Raw genomic sequence first — 26,283 nt, forward strand, 5'->3', positions numbered from 1 at the left:
GACTGTAGCGCCTAGAACCGCTCGGCCATCCCGGCCGGAGAAGTAACGTTAATTACTTTGTTACAGATTGTAGCAGTAATGCAAGTGCTAGTGGTAATGTCCTCCAAGACATAATAACGAGCTACTTGCCATGGTTCGTGCGGCTCTCCCGTCGGAGTTTCGAGTCCTCCCTCGGGCATGGGCGTGTGTGTTGTCACTAGCATAAGTTAGTTTAAGTTACATTAAGTAGTATGTAAGCTTAGGGACCGATGACTTCAGCAGTTTGGTCCCATAGGAACTTCCCACCACCATAATAAACTTTCCTGCACAATGCAACCATGCACAACAGAAAGCCAACAGTACTGAAGCTAACGGACGGAGAGTTAGCGGAACGGTAATGAAAAAAGAGCAAACTCATTGCATCCCAGTCAGACAAAACAGAGCGGGAAATGCACGTGGATGATAAATGCCATCCGCGTGAGCAACGAAGGGTTAAATCGGTACACGGCTATCATTAAATGCCTTAATCCTCTTCCGCTGGACATTATGAGTCCGTTTCCGCATTGCCAGAGGCAGCGTGGCAACCGGGCATCAGGTGTTGCGCGCGCGCATGCGCCGCGGCCGCCCCAGCCAGACACGCTTCCGCCCCCGCACGCACGCGACGCCGCGCCACGCCGCGGCACGCACCGGCGCGAGGCACGCCAGCACGGAGCGCCGGCACCGCCGCGGGGGCCGCCCGCCTCAGTCGCTATCGATTGTCGGTGCGCGGCGGGCGCGTGGCGCGTGTTCTTGCGGCGCTCTTGCCGCCGCAGCAGCGAGCGGCACAGCCACTCCGCCATGGAAGAAGGTAGCCGTACGGGACACTCACCACAACGGCCCGTGAGAAACACTGAGGTACGAACGACGTGACAGAGCGTCATCCACATTACGGTACCATAACTGATGACTTTTTAATACAACGCCGATACTTGTTGTTAGACAAGTTACTTTTGTTTTCAGCTACTTGGAAAGCGAAATTATGCAGTGATGTGACAAATGTCAAGGGACAGCGGTATACACATGTAAAGATGGCGGCAGTATCGCGTACAGAAGTCATGAAAGGGCAATGCATTGGCGGAGCTGTCATCTAGTAGATAGTGTCGGAAGTTCCATGCGGCTTTTCACGGATGATGTTGTAGTATACAGAGAAGTTGCAGCATTAGAAAATTGCAGCCATATGCAGGATGATCTGCAGCGGATAGGCACTTACTGCAGGGAGTGGCAACTGACCCTTAACATAGACTAATGTAATGTATTGCGAATACATTGAAAGAAGGATCCTTTATTGTATGATTATATGATATCGGACCAACACTGGTAGCAGTTACTTCTGCAAAATATCTGGGAGTATGAGTACGGAACGATTTGAAGTGGAATGATCGTATAAAATTAATTGTTGGTAAAGCGGGTGCCAGGTTGAGATTCATTGGGAGAGTCCTTAGAAAATGTATTCTATCAACAAAGGAGGTGGCTTACATAACACTCGTTCGACCTATACTTGAGTATTGCTCATCAGTATAGGATCCGTACCAGGTCGAGTTGACAGAGGAGATAGAGAAGATCCATAGAAGAACGGCGCGTTTCGTCACACGATTATTTGGTAAGCGTGATATCGTTACGGAGATATTGAGCAAACTCAAGTGGCAGACCCTGTAAGAGAGGCGCTCTGCATCGCGGTGTGGCTTGCTGTCCAGGTTTCGAGAGGGTGTGTTTCTGAATGAGGTATCGACTGTATTGCTTCCCCCCACTTATACCTGCCGAGGAGCTCACGAATGTAAAATTATAGGGATTCGAGCGCCCACGGAGCCTTTTCGGCAGCCGATCTTCCCTCGGACCATACGCGACTGGAACAGGAAAGGGAGGTAATGACCGTGGCACGTAAAGTGCCCTCCGCCACACTTCGTTGGGTGGCTTGCGAAGTATAAATGTAGATGTACTCACGTGATTAATGCGAGACGGTTTTCGACGTTATTTTTGAAGTACGACGGGAATTAACTGACTTTGAACGTGGAATGATAGTTGGAGCTAGACACATGGAACGTTCCATTTCGGAAATCGTTAGAGAATTTAATATTCCGAGATCCTCAGTATCGGGAGTTTGCCGAGAATACCAGATTTCAGACATTGCCTCTGTCAGGTTCAAGGAAGTGGCAGAGACGACCTTCACTTCACGACCGAACGCCGTGGCGTGTGCGTAGAGTTGTCAGTGCTAACGGACAAGCAACACTGTGTGCAGTAACAGCAGAAATCTATGTGGGACTTAGCGACGGACGTATCCGTTAGGTCAGTGCGGCGAAATCGGGTGTTCATGGGATGTGGCAGCAAGACGACCGATACGGGTACCTTTACTAACAGCACGACATCGCTGCAGCGCCGGTCTTGGGCTCGTGACCATATAGCCTGGACACTAGGCGACTGGCAAACCGTAGCTTGGTCGTATGAGTCCCGATTTTGCTGGCTCTGAGCACTATGCGACTTAACTTCTAAGGTCATCAGTCGCCTAGAACTTAGAACTAATTAAACGTAACCAACCTAAGGACATCACACATATCCATGCCAGAGGCAGGATTAGAACCTGCGACCGGAACGGTCGCTCGGCTCCACGCTGTACCGCCCAGAACCGCACGGCCACTCCAGCCGGCTAGTCCCGACTTCAGTTGGTAAGATGGTAGGACTCGAATGTGGGGAAAGCACCACGAGTCTCTGGACCCAAGTTGTCAACAATGCATTGTGCGAGCAGGTGATGGTCCATAATGGTGTGGGTTGTGTTTACGTCTAAAGGACTGGGTCCTTTGGTCAAACTGATCCGATCATTGAGTGGAAATGATTATATTCGACTACTTGGAGACCATAAGCAGTCATTCATGTTAAAGGGCCACTGATTGCCTTCCAGAACATTCTGGAAATTTCTACGAATAATTTGCCCGCACAGAAATGTTGGAACACGTGAGGCAATACCGACCCTACGACTTATCTCAGAAAATAGATTAAGGAAAGGCACACCTACGTATCTAGCGTTTGTAGACTTAGAGAAAGCTTTTGACAATGTTGACTGTAATACTCTCTTTCAAATTCTGAAGGTGGCAGGGGTAAAATACAGGGAACGAACGGCTACTTACATTTTATACAGAAACCAGATGGCAGTTATAAGAGTCGAGGGACATGAAAGGGAAGCAGTGGACGGGAATGAGATGAGACAGGGTTGTAGCCTATCCCCGACTTTATTCAATCTGTATATTGAGCAAGCAGTAAAGGAAACAAAAGAAAAATTCGGAGTAGGAATTAAAATCCATGGAGAAGAAATAAAAACTTTGATGTTCGCCGATGGCAATTTCTGTCACAGACAGCAAATGACCTGGAAGAGCAGCTGAACGGAATGGACAGTATCTTGAAAGGAGAATATAAGATGAACACCGAGAAAAGCAAAAGGAGGTTAATCGAATGTAGTCGAATCAAATCGGATGGTGCTGCTGGAATTAGATTAGGAAATGGGACGCTTAAAGTAGTAAATGAGTTTTGTTATTTGGGGAGCAAAATAACTGACGATGGTCGAAGTAGAGAGGATATAAAATGTAGACTGTCAATGGCAAGGAAAGCTTTTCTGAAGAAGAGAAGTTTTTTAACATCGAGTATAGATTTAAGTGTTAGGAAGTCGTTTCTGAAAGTATTTGTATGGAGAGTGGCCATGTATGGAAGTGAAACGTGGACGATAAATAGTTTAGACAAGAAGAGAAAGCAGGGTTCGAAATGTCGTGGTACAGAAGAATGCTGAACATTATATGGGTAGATCACATAGCTAATGAGGAGGTATTGAATAGAATTGGGAGCAAGAGGATTTTGTGTCACAACTTGACAAGAAGAAGGGACCGGTTGGTAGGACATGTCCTGAGGCGTCAAGGGATCACCAGTTCAGTATTGCAGGGCAGCGTGGAGAGTAAAAATCGTAGGGGGAGACCAAGAGATTAATACACTAAACAGATTCAGGAAGATGTAGGTTGCAGTAGGTACTGGGAGATGAAGAACCTTGAGCAGGATAGATGGTGGTGGTGTGGTTAGTGTTTAACGTCCCGTCGACAACGAGGTCATTAGAGACGGAGCGCAAGCTCGGGTTAGGGAAGTATTGGGAAGGAAATCGGCCGTGCCCTTTCAAAGGAACCATACGGGCATTTGCCTGAAACGAGTTAGGGAAATCACGGAAAACCTAAACCAGGATGGCCGGAGACGGGCGAGTCCAGTGTGCTAACCACTGCGCCACCTCGCTCGGTTTGAGCAGGATAGAGTAGCAAGGAGAGCTGCATCAAATCAGTCTCTGGACTGAAGACCACAACAACAACATCGGCAGACATGAACCCCATCGAACATTTATGTGACACAGTCGAGACGCCACTTCGTGCACAATATCCTGCACCGGCAACACGTTTGCAATTATTAGCAGATATAGAAGCAGCATGACTCAACATTTCTGCAGGGGATTTCCAACAGCTTGTTCACTCCATACCACCTCGACGTGCTGCACTTCAACGGACAAAAGGAGGTCCCAAACGATATTAGGAAATGTCCCATGACTTTTGTCTCCTCAGTATATTCTTCAGAGACAAACACAGCACAAGAATACCATCTCCTGTGCCTTAACCGGACGTAATTTGGTTTGTCAATATTGAACGAGGCATTTCTAGACTAAAGATGTGATGTTCACATAAATATCCTTTACAACGCTACCCGTCCAAACGCCTTTAACCATACGCCAATGAAAAGATATGTAGACGAGATACATGTTCATTTGTATCCTTTTGCGGCTGGAGTTGTTTACAGTAACATTTCTCTGAATTGTTGATAGCCTAATGTAATTCATGTGAAATGTATCAACGTTAAGGCTGTAAATGCAAATAACATTCATCAGGAAGTTTTAAACATCCTGATGTAGGAAACTAGCAATAATGACCGGAGCGTTTGTACATTTTACAACGTGATACGGTTTACAACCCAGAAAAATGTTCAGAAATTAAAGGTTTTTTCTGACTGGCAGCTTATATATGTTACTGATTACGTCACGTGTCCGTCGTATACTTTAGGAACAGACCTGGAATGGTCATTCTCCACGGAATGATAACGGCTATGACCTGGTCTCTGAATGGAGTACGGTAAGTAGAGAGTGCCTTTCGGATCAGTGCCAGAACCAATGCTGTCTGTTACATATATTAATGATAAGCCTTTAAACATGTCAGATGATTCTAAAATATATCTGTTTGCTGAAGATACTACTTATGAAGTGGAGAATGTTGAGTGCAACACAGGCAATATATCAGAAAGTACATTTCGTGACGCCATTACGTGTAGAAAAGAAATTCACGCAGATCCCTGTATGACTCAATTTTTAGAGTTTATAACACAAAATTCAACTAAAACTCACACATCGACTACATAGAACGGGCATATGAATAATGCCTTTCAACGCTCCAAATTTCCAGGTGTTCTGACTGGTGCAGAGCTGCCATCGTACGCCTATATTCAGAACCTTGTTCAGGACATGAATTTTGTTATATATTCTACTGGAAACTTAGTATTAATTTACGCACCTTCGAGTCTAAAGTCGCGACTTCCCTCGAGGCTTACAACTCGGCAGTTCATGGGGAAAATTAAACAGATTCTTGTGCTGCGTTGTTGACTGTCCAGGTACATTCTCAGCAGCTTGTTGTCTGCATTGGATTCGTGTAAATTTTACTTTGTCCCTAATTAATTTTTCTAATGTGTATCTCATGTGCTGACTCGTTTCATGACAATGGAGATATAGTTCTCGCTCTGGTCAACGTAGCTAGACGTGTAAAATAAAAATGAAAGTTAACATTGATTCTGTACATTCACTGGAAGTGTATATTTCGGTTGTCTGAAATTTACAATCACATATTATCTTGTGGATGAGAACGAAAATGTTTTTTGATGTGGCTGGAAATCAAAATGTAGAATGAGGGATGAATCTCTGGCTAGCTACTGAAGAACCCATGCTATTTAATTTTCACATTGAAAGAAAGCCTTTACCTTGCATAAAAATACCTGTATTAAGTTTGGTAACTCACATGAACCATGGACCTCGCCGTGGTGGGGTAACTTGCGAGCCTCAGTGATACAGATAGCCATACAGCAGGCGGAACCACAACTGAGGGGTATCTGTTGAGAGGCCAGACAAATGTGCGATTCCCGAAGAGGGCCAGCAACCTATTCAGTAACTGCAGATCCTGCAGTCTGGATGATTGATCGATCTGGGCTTGTAACATCAATCAGAAAGTGTGTTCGTACTTTGAACATCTGAAAGCAAGGAGAAACTACTGTCATTTTTCCCGCAGCAAAGGAACTCTACTGTACGACTAAATGGTGATGGTATCCTGAGGGGAAAATATATCAGAGATAATTCATGTCTCGGGCGAGGACTACTCAGGAACATGCCATCACTAGGAGAAACTAAACTGGCTGTCTACAGATTGGAGTGTGGAATGTTAGATCCCTTAATCGGATATTGTTCGTTGGCAGGAGAACCCGGACATATATAAACTGCCAGTCAGGTGAGCACAGCGTTATAAATACAGAATGAAATGTGGGTATTCCACGAGTAGGTCTAATAATAATAGGAATGCGATTAAGCTACTACGAACAGCATAATGAACACATTATCTGTATCAAGATAGACACAAAGTCAATACCCTTACTGTAGTAGAAGTTTATATGTCAGCTAGCTCCGCAGCTGATAAAGATACTGAAAAACAATTTACGATGAGATAAAAGAAATCATCCTTTTACGTAAGAAGAAGAAACTATAACTGTGATGAGGGACTGGAGTTCAATAGTAAGAAAACAAAAGAGAAGAGAAAAATAGTAAATAGGGAGTGGGGTGATAGAATGAAAGGCGAAGTTGTCTAGTGAATTCTGCACAAAACATAAATTAATTATTGTTCATACTTGATATAAGAATCATGAGAGATTGTTGTATACATGGAAGAGACAAGACACTGGAAGGTTTCAGATTGATTATGTAATAGTAAGACAGAGAATCCGATACCAGCCTGTAAAACATATCCAGTAGCACATGTGGACTCTGGCCAGAATTTAAAATAATTATGAACTGTAGATTAAGGTTGAAAAAATTGTAAAAAAGCAGTAAAGTAAGTAAATGGGACCTGCATAAACTGAAAGAACCAGAATATCTTTAGAATTTCAGGGGGAGCATTAGGCAAAGATTAACTCAGACATGGGGAAGGAATACAGTAAAAGACTAATGGTTAGCTTTGAGAGATGAGATGTACAAAACGTCAGAGAATCACATAGATAAAAAGGCAAGGCCGAGAAAAAATCATGGGCATTGAATTAAATGAAAAAAGAAAATATAAAAATGCAGCAAATGAAGCTGGCGAAAGGGAATACAAACTTCTAAAAGTCAATTGACGGGAAGTGCAGAATGTCTCGCGAGGAATGGCTAAATGCAAATGTAACGATAAAGAAACATTTCATAGCTAGGATAATTAGAAACGCTTTTGGCGAAAACAGAAGTAGCTGTATGAACATCAATAGCTCAGATGTAAAACCAGTACTAAGCAAAGAAGGGGAAGCTAAAAGGTGGAATGAGTGTGTAGAGGACCTATAAACGGGAAATGAACTTGAAGGGAGTATTATAGGAAGGGAAGAGGCCGTCGACGAAGATAAGGTACGAAACATGATATTGCGAGAAAAATTTGACAGAGATTGAACGACGTAAGTTGAAACAAGGCCCCTGGAGTACACGTCATATCATCTACTGATATCTTTGGGAGAACCAACAACGAGAAAACCGTTCCATGCGCGTGCAATAAGTATGAGATTGACGGAATACTCTCAGACTCGAAGAAAAATGTAATAAATTCTCTTCCAAAGAGAGCAGGCGCTGAGAGGTGTGAATATTGCTGACTTGTCAGTTTAATTAGTCATTGCTGCAAATTCCTAAGACTAACTCTTTATAGACGAACGAAAAAACTGGTAAAATCCGAACTTAGGGGAGGCTTTTTGTTTCGATTCCGGAGAAATGTAGGAACATGCGAGACAACACCGTCCGTATGACTTATTTTAGAAGATAGGTTTAGGAAAGGCAATCTTATGTTTACACCATTTCTAGACTTACAGAAAGCTTTTGAAAATGTTAACTGGAATACTCTACTTGAAATTCCGAAGGTAAAAGGGGTAAAATAAAAGAGAGCTTAACGTTATTTATGACTTGTTCAGGAACCACATTGCAAATATAAGAGGCGAAGGACGTAAAAGGGAAGGAATGGTTGAGAAGGGATGGAGACAGAGCTGTAGCCTGTCTCCAAACGTTATTCCGTCTGTAGATGAAGAAAGGCAACCTTGGAGGAGTTTCGAAAGGGATTTAAAGACCTGGGAAACGAAATAAAATGTTTGAGGTTTGTCCGGAACACTGTAATTCTTTCAGAGACACCAAAAGACTCTAAAGAGCACCTGAATGGAAAGGACAGTGTCCTGAAAGGGGATATAACATGTACATCAACAAAAACATTGCAAAATAATAGAATTTATTCGAATTAAATCAGCTGATGTTGAATCAGTTAGATTAGGATACGTGCCACTAAAACCAGTAGTCGAGTTTTGCTATTTGAACAGTAGAATACCTGATCACGGCCGAAATACTGAGGATATAAAATGTAGACTGCTAATGGAAATAAAAACGTTTCTGAATATATATTTAAGAGTTGGAAAATATTTGCTGAATATATTTGTCTCGAGTGTTAAAAGTCGACGACAAACAGTTCAGATAAGAAGAGAGTAGTAGTTTTACAAATTTGATGCTACAGAAGAGTGCTGAAGGTTATATGGGTAGATCACATGACTAATGAAGGGGCACTGACTAGAAATGAAGAGATAATAAATTTGTTTTGCAGATTCATTACAAGAGAGGACCTGTCGTGAGACTCATTCTTAGATATCAAGGGATTGCCAGTTTAGTTCAGGAGAGAAGTGTGGGGACTAAAATTTGTAGAACAAGACCAAGAGCTGAGTAACGTAAGCAGGTTCACAAGACTGCGGGTTGTAGCAGGTATTCGGCGACGAAGAAGCTTTATAGGATAACGTACCATGGAGGTCAGCATGAAATCAGTCTTTGTACTGAAGACCACATTAACAACACGTTCTATTAATCTCATGGTTCAAATGGCTCTAAGCACTATGGGACTTAAAATCTGAGGTCATCAGTCCCCTAGACTTAGAACTACACAAACCTAACTAACCTAAAGACAGCACACACATCCCTGCCCGAGGCAGGATTCGAACCTGCGACCGTAGCAGCAGGGCGGTTCCGGACTGAAGGGCCTAGAACTGGTCGGCCACAGCCGCCGGCCTGTTAGTCTGAAACGGACTTCTTTGCAACACAGAGTGTGGATCAAGAACGGACAGTAAATTGTACAGTCTTTCGCAGTTAGTGGAATTGCAATAACATAAGTGAATTTGACTGGATAGATATAAAGCTGTTTCAATCATGGTAATGACATTAATTTATCCTTGGATAAACACAGTACTAAATACTCTATGACTAAACGCTATCAATAGTTTTAAAGGGTATCAAATACGACACAGCCTTATAGACATCCGCGGCCATATGTAGAAGAAAGGTAGACTCGAGTTGCTTCAGAAATGACTTCTATACAGGTAACCATAACATGCTTATATATGTATATGTGCAGCAACGGGATAATGTCAAGAGCTGTTTTTAAGTACGGGAAGAATGGCTTTGTATGAGAAGATATTAGATAAACTGATCTTCAAGAACACTACGAAATCAAGCAATTTTTCAAATTGTTTTATTCACAATGTTTGATAGAGTTTCTGAAGTTTCAAATAGTTAACCAGAAGCGGTACCTCGATCTATTTAACATCCCAGATATATGAGTTGCTCTTCACTTCCATACATATCAGCCTTAAATCGCTTGCTGTACCCCACAGAGAGGTCCAGATTACACCTACCCTCCCTCCTCTGTAGTTTGGTTCTACGTCTTTCTACAATGAAAGCTGCGGAATTGTGGTTTTCATGGTAGTGTTTAACTCAGCTGCGGATCGCAGAAGGACAGTGGGATGAGGACTCATCAGGAAGAGACTACTCAGTGCGCCGGCCAGCACTGGTGCACGTGCGCTCCGCAGTCGTTGGCGTCCGCTGTTTCTGGAAAGCTTGACACCATAACTACAGCTCCATATCCCCGGCCAGCAGAAGACGACATTTAGCCGTCGACGCTCACCCCTCCCAATGAACCAGCGTAAAATGTGATGCGTACCAAACGGTTAGGTACGTTACGCCCATGTCAACAAGGTCGGGGTCAGGTCTACTGCGGTTACATTGCATGAGTATGGGCAATGCGTTGGTCTTTGTTTCGTTTCAACATTTGCATTTCTGCAATGATGACACTATATGGACAGCCTTTTACTTCGACGCCAGTTAAAGTTCATTTTCGCAGTCTCTGACTTGCTGATACTCTAGCTTTTTAGCGCCGACAAGGTAAACTAACATTTACTTTTACATATCCATTTCCTGTAACGGTATTGCCATAACACTGACGCTTAATGTCACAACAGATATGAGTAGCTACCACACTACCACAACACGTGTTTTATCTTTCTACAAAAGGCAGGGGCAGCCATTGGTGATCTGTAGGTCTGACTTAAACACACCTGAAGAAAATAAAAAAGGAAGGTGCGCCACCAATGAATTATCTCATGGGATGGAAATTGGTAGATGTCACGAACATGTACAGACAAAGAAATGATAAGTTTCAGAAAAACTGAATAATTTGTCCAAATGGAGAGCTTCACAAATTGAGCAGGAGAACAACGCTTTGGTCCACCTCTAGCTCTTATGCAAGCAGCTATTCCACTTGGCATTGATTGAGAGAGTTGTTGGTTGTTCTTCTGAGGGATACCTTGTCAAATTCTGTCCACTGGATGATTGACGGTTGTAATAAGAAAATGCGCTCTTTGCGTTGGTTATTTGTTGGTATCACGTATTATGACATATTTGTGTGTGGAGTAGAGCTGTGGAGTTTGTTTTGTATCTTCTTGATAAGGACAAGCTGTGAAGACAGGTGTCAATGAGCGATCAAAATTCTTTCACCATTTGATGTAAACTGAATGGAAATTAATTTGTCAAAAAGAAGGAGTCGAATAAAAGAGTGCTGGGGAGACTCAAAACAAATTATATCGACTATTTATTTTACTAATCTATCATCAAGGTTCCAATTACGACGGTACGGGCTTAATAGAAATGTTGGATGCAGCGGTGACGGCCAAAACTATTTCATGCCTCCACTGCAAAGACTCCAGACTGTTGTTTGGTCTTTGTTTACAGGAGCTACTACTCCACCTGAAACTTCTGTGTAGATTTTTTAACTAAATCATAGACTAATTCTGAAAATTTTAACATCGAAAGTCATTAGTAATCGAAGTAATAAAAAATTTAGTAAGAAACAATTCAACGTGAAGGACAATATTATCAGTGATAACGAGTTGGCAATGCAGATGAATGGAAATTAATTGATAAAAAGTTGCGTCGAGTGCCTGTTTAAGCAATGGCGCAAATGTATCCGTTTTGATGGAGACCGCTGAAAATTATTTAAATAAATAGTCACTAGAACTTCGTGTGCAGTTTGCTTTACATTCGGTGGGGTTCTCATATACCAAAGTTGAAGCCAGATCTTCGTACAATGTTGGAACATAAATAATTTGCAATATTTTTTCTTTTGATACCCCGTGAAAACCTCATAATTAATTTACTTGCGTTTGGCACAAGCAATTTCGAGGTACACAATTTGCTGGGCAAGGTAGATAATTAATGTTGTCGCTATTAGGAGTGAGCGACGAAATTTATCGCGTGGCGCTCTCCAGTGTGAAGGGTGGCGTATTAATCCCTGGCTGCGGCGCGTTCAGAACTTATGGTCTGGGCTCGTTATTGACGGTGAAGGGCCGCAGAGCTGGCGGCCCTTGGTAGGGGGCCCTCTTGAGGCAGCTATCGATTCCTCATCGAATTTATGCTCCAATCAGCTAACGCAAGCCTCGATCGTCCACGGTAGTCATAGCTGATACTTTCCCATCCACTTCATGTTAGTAACTCCCCTTCTTGTAAACATCGAAGTGAAAATGCCATTAAAAAGCTATCTAAAATCTGATACCACCCTATCTTCTTCCGTGTAAGCTGGAAACGAAATCGAAGTTTCATCAAAGGATACCCTCTGGAGAATACTCTGAACTTAGCTGTAATTTTGTCGTTGCCAGCTCCGATGCAGGTCCTGTACTTCACACCTCTGATGCCTTCCACCTGATTAACAAGGAAAATTCAATTATTGGTAAAGTATTGCAGGGGCTGCTTATCGTATCAGTTTTTAAGAATCAGAGATCATTTACAGTTCGGTAAATTTAACTACTTGCAAATTATCATCCTTTTCAACGGTAGTGTAAATTTCACTTCACATTTAAACTGATTACCTTTTTTCATCATAATCGTTCGCTAATTTAAAAGAGTTTTACGACAGACAAATTTCACTTTTATTCAGAGTGCGTCAGCAATGGTGACTAGTGTTTATTACACATTTTGACATGTTCTAAAGACGAAATGTTTTTCTCTCGAAGTTAGCAGAGGATGAAGTCGAAAAAATATCCTTGCGTTTTCAGTTGAATCATTTTATGGCTTTTAGGAAACCGCTTTTACTTTTACTGCGTTAGCATCCATTGCACATCGCTTCCCTGTTGTAAAACGTCACACAAATCATCTTCAGAAATTTTTCAGTGACTTCCTGTGGCAAAGAACTTCTGCAGAAGAAGGCCATTCAAGCACAAATATCACATACAACTTGGTTTTGCAGTTTTAGCCTTATCAAATAAGGAGGAAAGTTGAAAAATGTGACATCTTTACTTACACATGTCACTCGGATAGGTCAGTTCCGTAGCGATTATGCATATGTTGTTGCAAATATATAAAGATAATTAATTTTCATGTTTCAAAAATGTTAAATTGCTTGTAACTTAAGAGTTTTTCATATTTTTCTACAGATACGTTTAGTAGGCCCCTAACATTTCTGCACACAACAAATTCTTTAGAAAAAAAGGTTTCAGGTAAATGACAAAACGAAATTGCTCGAATACCCATTCCTTTCACTTCGTTAATGTGTCATACAAATATTTCATGGGACTGAGTGAGGTACTTCAGGGAAGAACTGTGCGAGACGTGCGTCAGCTGCTTATGACGATGTCGCTGACTGGCGAACAGGTTCCTTCATCGATCACGTAGGTAGGCGTGTTTCTTCATGTGAAGGGTGGTGCCTGTTCAAATTTCGCACCAGTCGCGTAAGACTAGGGCTGGTAGCGCCACTATGAAAATAGAAATAAGGTTGGTTTTGAAAACATGCTGTAACGGTCGTGAGGGTTTGTTACCTTTGAGACTGGACTTGGCGGCACAGACGCCATTATCAATCCCTCACTGAGTTTGAACGAGGTGGTGTTCTGCGATAATGCAGAAAGTCTTGCCAGGTACGTAGCCACTGCGCATGATTGGTGGCGGCGGTGGTGACGAAAATATACTGTCGCAAAAAGACCGGGCTTCGAATGGACACGTGGCGCCACCAAGAGGGAAGACGATGATGTTCGGCGCATCGTACTGCATCTGCAGCAGTAATCTGAGCAGCAGTTGGCACCATAGTGACACAACGAACTGTTACAAATCAGTTACTTCACTGTCAGCTCCAAGTCAATCGCCCTGTAGAGTGCATTCCGCTGACCCCAAACAACCGCCATTTGCTACATCAGTAGTGTCAAGCGAGATCTCATTTGAGGGAAGAGTGGAAGTCTGCTGTGTTTTCTGATGAAAGCTCTGTCTCGGGATCAGTGATGACCGTGTGTTGGTTAGAGGGAGGCCTGGTGGGCGCCTGCAATCAGTCTGTCTGTGGCCTAGACACTCGATCTACACATGGTGTTATGGACTGGGGTGCCATTTCGCGTAACAGCAGAAGCATTTTAGTGGTTGTTCCGTGCACCCTGATTGTTGTACTGTTATTCAGGAACAGTGTGTGTTTTCCATCAGGATTACGATCGCCCAAATACTGCTGTTGTAACCCACCATACTCCACAGTGCGTCGACATGTTGTCGTGGCGTCCCCAGATCTGCTTCCATTCGAGCACGTACGGAATATCTTCGTGTGACAACTCCAGCGTCATCCACAAACAGACTACGGCCACTGTGACCTACGTGAATGAAATCCTTCAATTCGTAGCCACACTCTTTCTGCGCAGCACACCAGCGCCGTATTTCAGCAAGACAATGCACGTACAAATATTGCTGCACGAACACGTGCCTTCTTCGTGTCACAGGATGTCAGTCTTCTGCCCTGGCCCGATAGATCATCAGAGTTGTCACCATTCGAAATTGTGTATGGACGGGTGCAGCGGTTTGTCCGAGCACCAAACTCAAAAGATGAACTTTGGAACCATGTGAATGCAGCACGAATGGTTATACCACACGATGCCATTAGCGCCCTATATACGTCGATACAATCACTCATAGAACACATTATCAATGCCCATGGCGGACCATGTGCTCACTAGGCAACAGGAAAAAATATGTAAATTTGTGGTAAGGCCTATTTGACTAAACTGCTGAGGTTATCGGTCCCTAAGCTTCAACACTATTTAATCTAACTGAAACTAGCTTACAGTATGGACCACACACAGTCCCATGCCCAAGGGAGGACTCGAACCTCCGACGGGGAAAGCCGCGCGCACCGTGGCAAGGCGCCTGAGACCGCACGGCTAGGCAACAGGACCCACGCTGAACCGAGGTGACCGAAATGCTAATCATTTCTGCAGAACTTACAAATGTACAAGTCTTCTGAATTTTAACGTCCCATCTCTAGTCCTTCAAGGTGTTCTCTTTTTTTCCTCAACTTGAGTGTATTTTTTAAATTATTTTCACTAGGTGATGCTCCACAAAATGTAGGAAGACATATTGTGACACCGTTATTGTTACTACCATTTAAGGCTGTCATTAAGGATAATCGATGATGATTCGTGATAGTCAAATTCAGTAACAATAACAAGATTTTTCGTAACGTATGTTAGTGGTACAGCATGATAACCGAAGCTGGTAACATGTAGGTTACTACTTGTACAAACTGACAGCAAAGTTTTTGTCTCTCTGTGGATGGTTTGTATACAGCCGGAAAAAAATCTACTGTCGAATGTTTTGAGTCTACCTAGGAGAGATTTTCTTGAAGCACAGCGACCGCAATAACTACACCAGCAACCGTGTTGGAAGTTTGTCAGCGAAGTTCGTTTTCATTACAAGGAACTTAAAAATGCAATAAAAATTTTGCCGTAACTTCGTGACTTCATAATGAAGCGCAGAAAGAATTAGATGTAATGGATACGGGAAGCAGCGCATTGAGACTGACTTTTAATTTCTGGCAAAGTTTTATCTGAAGAAAGATTTGTTTTAATAGTGACCGAACAGTCTGTAAAGCTCAATCATATAGCGTAGGATCTGAATGGAGTGATCGTTTGGTCTGGGGTTTGTGCAGGCGTGATCTTATATCAGCAAATTAACGTTTATTAAACACCGCTAAATTCGACAACAATTTACAAAAATTTTAATTTACAAGCCTGATAAGAAGTACGTTGTCCAGAAGTACGTTGATTTATTAATGGGCATAAAACAAACATAAGCATATTAAAATTTTGACAGTATCATAACAATCCACTCAGATGTCGAGTTCCGCCACCGCGACATGAAAAAAACGGTAAGAACAAAATATTGTACAACTCAAAATACGCCCATTCTTTCGCATCTAAAACATGATAAAGCACAAAATAAACATCAGCACAAAATAATGCCAACTACAAAGCCACAGTTGCGGCCCGCAAATTTTACAGTGGGGCTTACATTCATTCACAATAAAATCCACCTGTACTTATACTAACCACTTCATCCACCAACTACTCACTGCTGATTATACTACTATCAAAATAAATAGGAATCAATTTTTTCTCACCTTTGACTGCTTTTATGCGGTCCGCCATGAATTCCTCTCCGGCATCCACCTCTTCATCTCTGAGTAGCTCTTGCAACCTTAGTCCTCAATTACTTCTTGGATGTATTCAAAAATCTGCCTTCCACTACGTTCTTCACCGTCCACAGTTCCTTCTAGTACCATGGAGGTTATTCCCTGATACTTTAACGCCTGTACTATCATCGTGTCCCTTCTTCTTGTCAGTTTCTTCCATATGTTCCTTCCTTCGCTGATTCAGCGGAGAACCTCCTCATTCTCATCTTACGAGTCGCCTTGATTTTCATCATTCTTCTGTAGCACAGCATCTCAAACCCATCGATTCTCTTCTGTTCAGATATCTCGTCTATACAAATATGTATACATATTATGTAATCACGATCACAGCATTATTATCACAACAGAGATATTAATGTACAACCATTTCATATAAGAAAAATAAATTAAACCAAGCACGCAGTACTATGTTCAAGGCCACGACCACATTCATCCAGAGGGCTGGATCCTTTCACAGCTGTCAACGGCCAGCTGGCTTACGGCAGCTTTCATTTACGCTTGGCTGCTAAGGCAGCAGACAGTCTCCCACCGGCCCTGACACTCATTCAGTGCTGATTACCAGCTCACCATCTCTCCACTTGATAGGTCTCTGGTCCGCACCACCTCAGGCATTCTTATTTAGGCTGAAACGTGGTCGTGGTTGGTGGCCACATAGTGCTGCCTCACTACAGCTGACAGGATTAATCGATAGTGGGTTTGAAATCTCCCAACGTCTGCCCACTGTGCAAAATAAAACTAACAATAACCATTACACTTTTACCTAAGGGAAATTTGGGAAAAGCAATCGTCACCGAAGTTAATCTGTCGGTAAAGAGGGAGGAAAGGGTTACATCTAAATGAAAGGAAAAATGCAAATGAAATTGGTGGAAATTAATTTTGAAAACGGGTAAAGTTAATAAAGAAAGTAAATGTGCGGTCGTTACGTTAACAATTAATTTAGCAAAAGAATTAATAAAACCGGAAAATTTGAAAGTGAATTTAGTGACTGAAATTAATAGTGAAATAAAATAAGGTTAGTCTTGGGCTACCACAACAATCATTTCAAAAGGTACTTGAAACTGCGCAATTTAGAAATAAGAGATTTAACTTTGAACTTAAATTAAATGATTCTGAACAATTAACAATAGTAAAATTTAGTACGTACCAAGCTGAGCTGCAGTCATAAGTAAGCTAAAATATGGTAATAAAACTCGCACACTTAATTTGTGCTTGTGTAATATAAATATTGTAGCCAGCTATGACTACCTTAACTGAACTTTGAAATTAAAGCAGTGAAATGGAATGATATTACTTTAATGCTGGCGTATGAATTTCAGCGACACTAGAGTTCATTTCGGAAAAGGAAGGGACCCTGCTTGGTAATGCAATTGGGACAATGAGCAACAAAGGTTCATGCTAAGTTGCTGTATTTTGTCAATCGAATAGTTTGAAAAGCTGAGGTCTGCCATACAGTTCTAAAATTTACGTGCTTCTCGTCTTCCTTGTTGGTTGATTGAAGGTTTGCAATCGTCGATCGGGCAGGTGACGATAGCCACTCATTGTCGGCCGTCGCTGTTGCAGAAGCTGGATGTTGGCGCGCCTCCTTCTCGACACGGTCACCAGGCGAAACGGGCTCTTGATGTGCGCCAGCTAATGCTTCCTGTCCGCAACACCGTGTCAGAAAGTATCATAGCAAGTCGAGCGCAATTACATGCTCCCAAACCCCGAAAGCGTGGCAACTCGCGGTAGTGTCACACAACACACCTGCTCCACCGCCAGACTCCCTCTGCACGTGCTCCATGCGGCAGAGTTAACACTAGCAAAGATCCTAAACACTTTGTTTCTCCACATAACCTATCAATGTAATCGTTCGATTGCATAGTTTCCCCTAGGCCAGACCCAGCGTAAAAATACAAATAATATTTAAAAACAAACCAATTATACATCGACACTTAGTAAAACAATTACAATATATAAAGACACATAAATGTCATACCATCAGGTACCAAAATAAGGAAAAAATTTATAGTACAACAGATGAAAATAAGAGGGTATGCATTTCCGGCGTTACAACGGGTAATATAACCGATGATGATAAACAAAAGGCCGAAATTCTAAAGCTAGCTTTCAAAATCTCGTTTACGATAGAGGACAGCAGTACCATTCCCCCTTCTCAATTATCGAACAAACGAAAGGATGACTGACATAGTGTTTAGTGTATCTGGGATTGTAAAACGGTTAAGATCCTTAGACACCAGAAAGGCATCTGGCCCAGACTGTACCCTCGTAAGATTTTATGTTTACTATGCTACAAATATAGCACCATTCTTATCCGTCATCTATCAGCGATCATTGGAACAGCAGAAAGCTCCACGGGACTGGAAGAAAGCCCAGGTCATAGCAATCTATAAAAAGGGTACAAAATCGGTTGCACAAATTACCGGCAAATTTCATTCACCTTGATTTGCTGTAGAATCATGGAACATATTTTGTGTTCAGACATAATGACCTTTCTAGACCCTGAGAAGTTCATCTGCAGAAACCAGCACGGTTGTAGGAAACAGCGGTCATGCGAGACGCAGCTGGCCCTCTTTGTGCATGATATACAACAGGCTCTAGATACTGGCTCCCAGCTTGATGTTATATTTCTAGACTTTCGAAAGGCGTCTCAGTTCCGCACTGTCGCTTGATACAAAAAGTGCGAGCTTATGGTCTATCCAATGACATATGCGGCTGGATAGAAAGTTTTCTGACAGACAGGGAGCAGTATGTCGTCCTGAACGGGGTAACTTCAACAGAAACAAGAGTAACTTCAGGTGTGACCCAGGGCAGCGTAATAGGTCCTCTGCTTTTTACGATTTCCATAAACGATCTGGTTGTAGTATTGACAGCGGCCTTAGACTGTTTGCCGATGATGCTGTAGTCTACAGGAAAGTAGTATCACACGAAAGTTGTGAACAAATCAATGAAGATTAGCAGAAAATAAATGCGTGGTGTAATGACTGACAGTTATCTCTCAATATTAGTAAGTGTAGCCTACTGCGTATAACAAGGCGGAAATCCCCGTTAATGTATGATTACAAAATAAATGATCAGTCTTTGGAAGCGGTAACATCAAGTATCTGGATGTGACTATTCGAAATGATCTCAAATGGAATATTCAGATTACACAAGTAACGGGTAAGACGAACTCTAGATTGAGATTTATTGGTAGAATCCTGAAGCGATGCACTCCTTCAACATAGGAAATAGCTTAAAATACGTTAGTTCGTCCAGTCTTAGAGTATTGTTCGTCTGTATGGGACCCATACCAATTGAGTCTGTTTCAAGAGGTTGAGAAGGTCCGGGGATTTTCTCTGCCTCGTGATGACTGGGTGTTGTGTGCTGTCCTTAGGTTAGTTAGGTTTAAGTAGTTCTAAGTTCTAGGGTACTGATGACCACAGATGTTAAGTCCCATAGTGCTCAGAGCCATTTGAACCATTTGAGAAGGCCCAAAGAAGAGCGGCAAGATTTGTGAGTGGTACATTTAGCCATCGTGAGAGCGTTACAAATCTCATAGAAAGTTTGAAGTGGGAAACACTTGTAGATAGACGACGCACAAAACAGAAGGGGCTGCTCTCTAAATTACGAAGTCCAATCTTTACCGAGGATGTAGAGCATATATTATTACCACCAACTTTCAAATCGCGTAATGATCATCATTCAAAGATAAGGGAAATAAGAGCTCGTTCTTCCCTCGTGCGATAGGCAAGTGGAACAGTTTGTGGATGGGGGGGAATATGACTTTGGCTAGAATTGTGACCTCCGCCACACACCATTTGGTGGCTTGCAAAGTATATATGTAGATGTAGATGTAGCACCATGGCTTCCATTGATAGCTCTAGTAATGGCCGCTGCATCTCCTTCTCCACTGGCCACACCTCCAAACTAAGCCAGCTTCCATCAGCGTCGGCGGTGCACCCCATTTGGCCACGCCGCACGTTGACCATTGGCAGCGCGCCACAGGCTTCCCGAATGTTCTACCACAGTTACCGCTCTGGATTCTGGGGTGTTGATCGCAGCCTACGGTTCGTCTCCCACCATCTCAGCTCACACCGTAACTGCACTTGCTGCCGGACCAACGCCGCTGCGCACATTCGCTGGCCAAAGATACACCACCGGCCATTAAAATTGCTACACCAAGAGGAAATGCGCATGATAAACGGGTATTCATTCGACAAATATATTATATTATAACTGACATGTGATTACATTTTCACGCAATTTGGGTGCATACATCCTGAGAAATCAGTACCCAGAACAACTACCTCTGGCCGTAATAACGATCTTGATACGCCTGGCTACTGAGTCAAAGAGAGCTAGGATGGCGTGTACAGGTACAGCTGCCAACGCTACACTTGGGCAAGAGTAGTGACTGGTGTATTGTGACGAGCCAGTTGCTCGGCCACCATTGACCAGACGTTTTCAATGGGTGATAGATTTGGAGAATGTGCTGATCAGGGCAGCAGTCGAACATTTTCTGTATCCAGAAAGGCCCGTGCAGGACCTGCAACATGCGGTCGTGCATTATCCTGCTGAAATGTAGGGTTTCGCAGGGATCTAATGAAGGGTAGAGCCACGGGTCGTAACACATCTGAAATGTAACGTCCACTGTTCAAAGTGGCGTCAATGCGAACAAGAGGTGACCGAGGCGTGTAACCAATAGCACCCCATACCATCACTCCGGGTGATACGCCAGTATGGCGATGACGAATACACGCTTCCAATGTGCGTTCACCGTGATGCCGCCAAACACGGATGCGACCATCATGATGCTGAAAACAGAACCTTGATTCATCCGAAAAAATGACGTTTTGCCATTCGTGCACCCAGGTTCGTCGTTGAGTATTCCATTGCAGGCGCTCCTGTCTGTGATGCAGCTTCAAGGGTAACCGCAGCCGTGGTCTCCGGGCTGATAGTCCATGCTGCCACAAACGTCTTCGAACTGTTCGTGCAGAAGGTTGTTGTCTTGCAAACGCCCCCATCTGTTGACTCAGGGATCGAGACGTGGTTGCACGATCCGTTACAGATGCCTGTCATCTCGACTGCTAGTGATACAATGCCGTTGGAATCCAGCAGCGTTCCGTATTATCCTCTTGAACCCAACGATTCCATATTCTGCTACCAGTCATTGGATCTCGACCAATGCGAGCAGCAATGTCGCGATACGATAAACCGCAATCGCGATAGCTACAATCCGACCTTTATCAAAGTCGGAAACGTGATGGTACGCATTTCTCCTCCTTACACGACGCATCACAACAACGTTTCACCGGGCAACGCCGGTCAACTGCTGTTCGTGTATGAGAAATGGGTTGGAAACTTTCCTTGTGTCAGCACGTTGTAGGTGTCGCCACCGGCGCCAGCCTTGTGTGAATGCTCTGAAAAGCTAATCATTTAAGTATCACAGCATCTTTTTCCTGTCGGTTAAATTTCGCGCCTGTAACACGTCATCTTCGTGGTGTAGAAATTATAATGGCCAGTAGCGTAAGTGCCAGAGCAGTGCCTCGGTGACAGAGTGGGCGAGGCAGCGGAAACGACGTGCCCTGAACCTGAAATTCACAGCACAATCAAACATACCGCTTAGACGTTCAGTCGTATGTTTTGTTAACGACATTCTTTTTACTTTTATCTAAAGCGATATTGTAAGAGGCCTATATTGGTGGTGACAGGTTACAGTGGTAGTGGACCCACTTTGGATAAACGACTAAACTTCGTGGCTCACCATCATGAGTTAACCAGGTAATCATGAATGGTAGGTAATCATCATCAGTTGATAGGTTGTAACCTGACCAGCTCCTCAACATCTCCTTGTCTCATGGCGATCTGCCTCTAGCAATTTTCTGTGGACTGTCACTGGAGGCGATGAATGGGATGTGTACGTTGTATCTGCCCACTGCTCCCACCTCCTAAAAGTAAGCTGAAAGTGGATCATCGCTTTTGAAAAAATAACAATGAACGTAAAGTGTATCAACGAATGAAAGAAACGTTTGATTATTCCCGTGCATATTATACTTCGAATCTTTATTCGCTGGGGTCGCAGGTTCGAATCCTGCGCCGGCCGCGGTGGTCTCGCGGTTCTAGGCGCGCAGTCCGGAACCGCGCGACTGCTACGGTCGCAGGTTCGAATCCTGCCTCGGGCATGGATGTGTGTGATGTCCTTAGGTTAGTTAGGTTTAAGTAGTTCTAAGTTCTAGGGGACTGATGACCACAGCAGTTGAGTCCCATAGTGCTCAGAACCATTTTTTTCGAATCCTGCCTCGGGCATGGATGTGTGTGATGTCCTTAGGATAGTAAGGTAGAAGTAGTTCTAAGTTCTAGGGGACTGATTACCTCAGCAGCTAAGTCCCATAGTGCTCAGAGCCATTTTTAATCTTAATTGCTGGGACTCTTCCTCCTCTCCCAGGACATCAAACCTGCGATTCAACTGAAAATGAAGACACGAAGATAATATAATCAAAAGATACGGGAGCGTTGCCAGTTTCGCTGTCCGAAGCAATAAATATCTAACTGGGATGTAATCAGGTATCATTTTTCGACATATGGTATTACTATGGTTAGGTATGGAGCTGTAAGTCAAAATCTAACTGGAAACTACTCACATGCACTGTCCCTCAAGGTTACATCTTATAGCCCTTAGCCTTTTTGTATATGTTAACGCTCTTTCATCAGTAACTTCTTGGCCCTTCATCATGAGTTATCCAGGTAATCATGGATAATAGTTAATCATCATCAGCTGAAAGGTTGTAACCTGACCAACTCCTAGGCAGCTCCCTGTCTCATGGCGATCTGCCTCTATCAGTTTTCTGTGGACTGTTCCTGGCGACAATTAATGGGATTTGTAAGTCTTATCTGCCCACTCCCCCAGCCTCCTAAAAGTCATCTGAAAGTGCAACATCGCTTTTGAAAAAAGAACAACGAACGTCGAATAAACGAAAAGTAGGATTATTCACGTGCATATTATACTTTTAAACTTAATTGCTGAAACGCTTCTTCCTCTCCAGGACATCAAAATTGTGTTTCAACTGAAAATGAAGACATGAAGATAATATGATCAAAAGATATCGACGCGCTGCCAGTCTCTCTGTCTGAACGTAATCAGGTATCATTTTTGAACATATGGTGTTATTATGGTGAAATACGAAAATCTTCTAATCGGTCAAATGCTGTATCTCTGATAAAAACAAAGGGTGTCAATATTAAAGAGTTAAGTATGAAGCCTGTAAGTCAAAATGTAGCTGGAAACTACTTACGTGCACTGTCCCTCAACGTTACATGTTATGGCCCTTAGCCTTGTTGTACATATTAACGATCTTTCATCAGTACCATTACCAGGCGCCTAGTACATGTGTTACAGATGGCAGAACCATTGCAATAAGTAGCAATTTAAGTATAACCAGAACCTGAACATAGATAGTATTAATGTTTTACTACAATATTTATATTGTGTTGTGAACCGTATTTCCACTTTCTGGGTCATCAGACAACTTAATACTATCAGACAGTCGACAAAACACCAGCGAGAACATCTAGCTGTACAGAGACTGTTATGTCCAAAAATGGCAACAATATATTATTATACTGTACACCTATAATTAAAAAAAATTGATTTGTTTCAATTTCACATAAGTACAAAACAAAAGGTGTTATATAATGATGGACTGAATACTTTAAACTTTAAAGATATGAGTATAAATCTGTAAACATAAAGTTTGCGTGATCTAAACATATTGTACTACACAAGTTCTTAAGTTGTTAGTCAATGTCTCTAGTATATATCATATATCAGCTACTTCAGTTAATCCTATCTTGTGTGGTACAATACGTTTAAGTCAGTCAAAAATTGTGTTTAGGGATCTACACGTTATATATAACATTTCTGCTTTGCACACGTGTCAGATAGATGCTCTACAATTTTCGTATTGTTGCACAGTACTCAAATGTTATGTATCTTTAGAAATAACTGTTTTTGTAGAGCTAGAAGCTCTCGTTAATGCTATGTGGACTGTCTGTTCAGTCTTATTTTGTCTTATGAGGGCCTACAAAAACTCAAAGTTGGTTCACAATGAAATATAAAATTAACACCATTGTGGAAATTTCAAACGATGTATTTTCATTGCCATTGCGTAAAAATGTAATATTACATAAAGGTAACCATTTATAACTTCAGAAATGCGAGTTAATGAGATTTTCAATGATAACAATAAATGGTTCGCAGCCAGTTCTTTGAAATTAAACTCTGAAAAGATGCAGTTCACATCTTACAAGCCGTCTATTCATAGCATATCTTTAAAATATGTCGTAACAGTTTTATTCGTCCGTAGAACACTTTTGAAAGAATACTGGTAACACAATTTGAGAGCAGCAAAAATAACGGAATTGATTTGTATAGTTACTGGTATAGTTTGACAAGAACAGGACAGGTTGTCTGCCCTGCCCTGATACTTGGAAGCATCTCAACATTTGCCTGAAGTAGTCGAAGGGGACCACGGAAAACCTAAATCAGTATGGCTGACAAACCGACAGAAGAGCTTGACAGTATTACATTTTGGGTTTCACCTTATAGTAAATTCAGATGAGCATACCACAGAACTGCTGAACCTCTTAAACAAGCGTTTATTTTTCCTTCATAATTGTACCACAGCTATTAATTTATTAAAAGCAAGTGGCATTTTACCCTTTTGCTGTATTAATTTTATTTGTTATCAACAGTTTAAGCCCTATACACTTTTCTCAAGTGATTTTGTGGGTCTGCAATAGAAAACCGAGCTTTACGTATTGAAATGTCAGCGTCTTTAAATTTGCGTTTTCTGTTCGTTTTGATCCCGCTATTTCGTATATTCATACATCAGGCTGTCAAAACAAAACGACAACATTTTTGAAGCAATGCGAAAACAAAACACAAATTTTTGTTGTTGCCTTTCAATATGTAGGGCACAATTTTCTACTGTAGAGCCATATCACGCGTGAATGGCCTAGAAGGTTGACACTAGTGGGCAAATAAACTTCACAACAAAAGCTGCAAATGCACCTTCTTTTAAGTCTTTATTTGCAGTGCGGATTTTATCAGACAGATGTGATAAAAAAATAAGAAAAGCTAAATATTAAATTAGCAAGGAGTACATAGAGGGTCTATACAAGGGCAATGTACTTGAGGACAATATTGTGGAAATGGAAGAGGATGTAGATGAGGATGAAATCGAAGATATGATACTGCGTGAAGAGTTTGACAGAGCACTGAAAGACCTGAGTCGAAACAAGGCCCCGGGAGATGACAACATTCCATTAGAACTACTGACAGCCTTGGGAGAGCCAGTCCTGACAAAACTCTACCATCTGGTGAGCAAGATGTATGAAACGGGAGAAATACCCTCAGACATCAAGAAAAATATGGTAATTCCAATCCCAAAGAAAGCAGCTGTTGACAGATGTGAAATTTACCGAACTATCAGCTTAATAAGTCACGGCTGCAAAATACTAACGATAATTCTTTACAGACGAATGGAAAAACTAGTAGAAGCTGACCTCGGGGAAGATCAGTTTGGATTGCTTAGAAATATTGGAACAAGTGAGGCACAACTGACCCTAAGACTTATCTTAGAAGCTAGGTTAAGGAAAGGCAAACCTACTTTTCTAGCATTTGTGGAATTAGAAAAAGTTTTTGACAATGTTGACGGGAATACTCTCTTTCAAATTCTGAAGGTGCAGGGGTAAAATACATTGAGCGAATGGCTATTTACAATTTGTACAGAAACCAGATGGCAGTTATAAGAGTCGAGAGACACGAAAGGTAAGCAGTGGTTGGGAAGGGAGTGAGACAGGGTTGTAGCCTCTCCCCGATGTTATTCAATCTGTATATTGAGCAAGCAGTGAAGGAAACAAAAGAAAATTCGGAGTAGGTATTAAAATCCATGGAGAACAAATAAAAACTTTTAGGTTTGCCGATGACATTGTAATTCTGTCAGAGACAGCAAAGGACTTGGAAGAGCAGTTGAACGGAATAGACAGTGTCTTGAAAGGAGGATAAAAGATGAACATCAACAAATGTAAAACTAGGATAATGGAATGTATTCGAATTAAGTTGGATGACGCTGAGGAAATTAGATTAGGAAATGAGACA

Source organism: Schistocerca gregaria, chromosome 1 (genome assembly GCF_023897955.1).
Source record: "Schistocerca gregaria isolate iqSchGreg1 chromosome 1, iqSchGreg1.2, whole genome shotgun sequence".
In the NCBI taxonomy this organism is placed as follows: domain Eukaryota; kingdom Metazoa; phylum Arthropoda; class Insecta; order Orthoptera; family Acrididae; genus Schistocerca; species Schistocerca gregaria.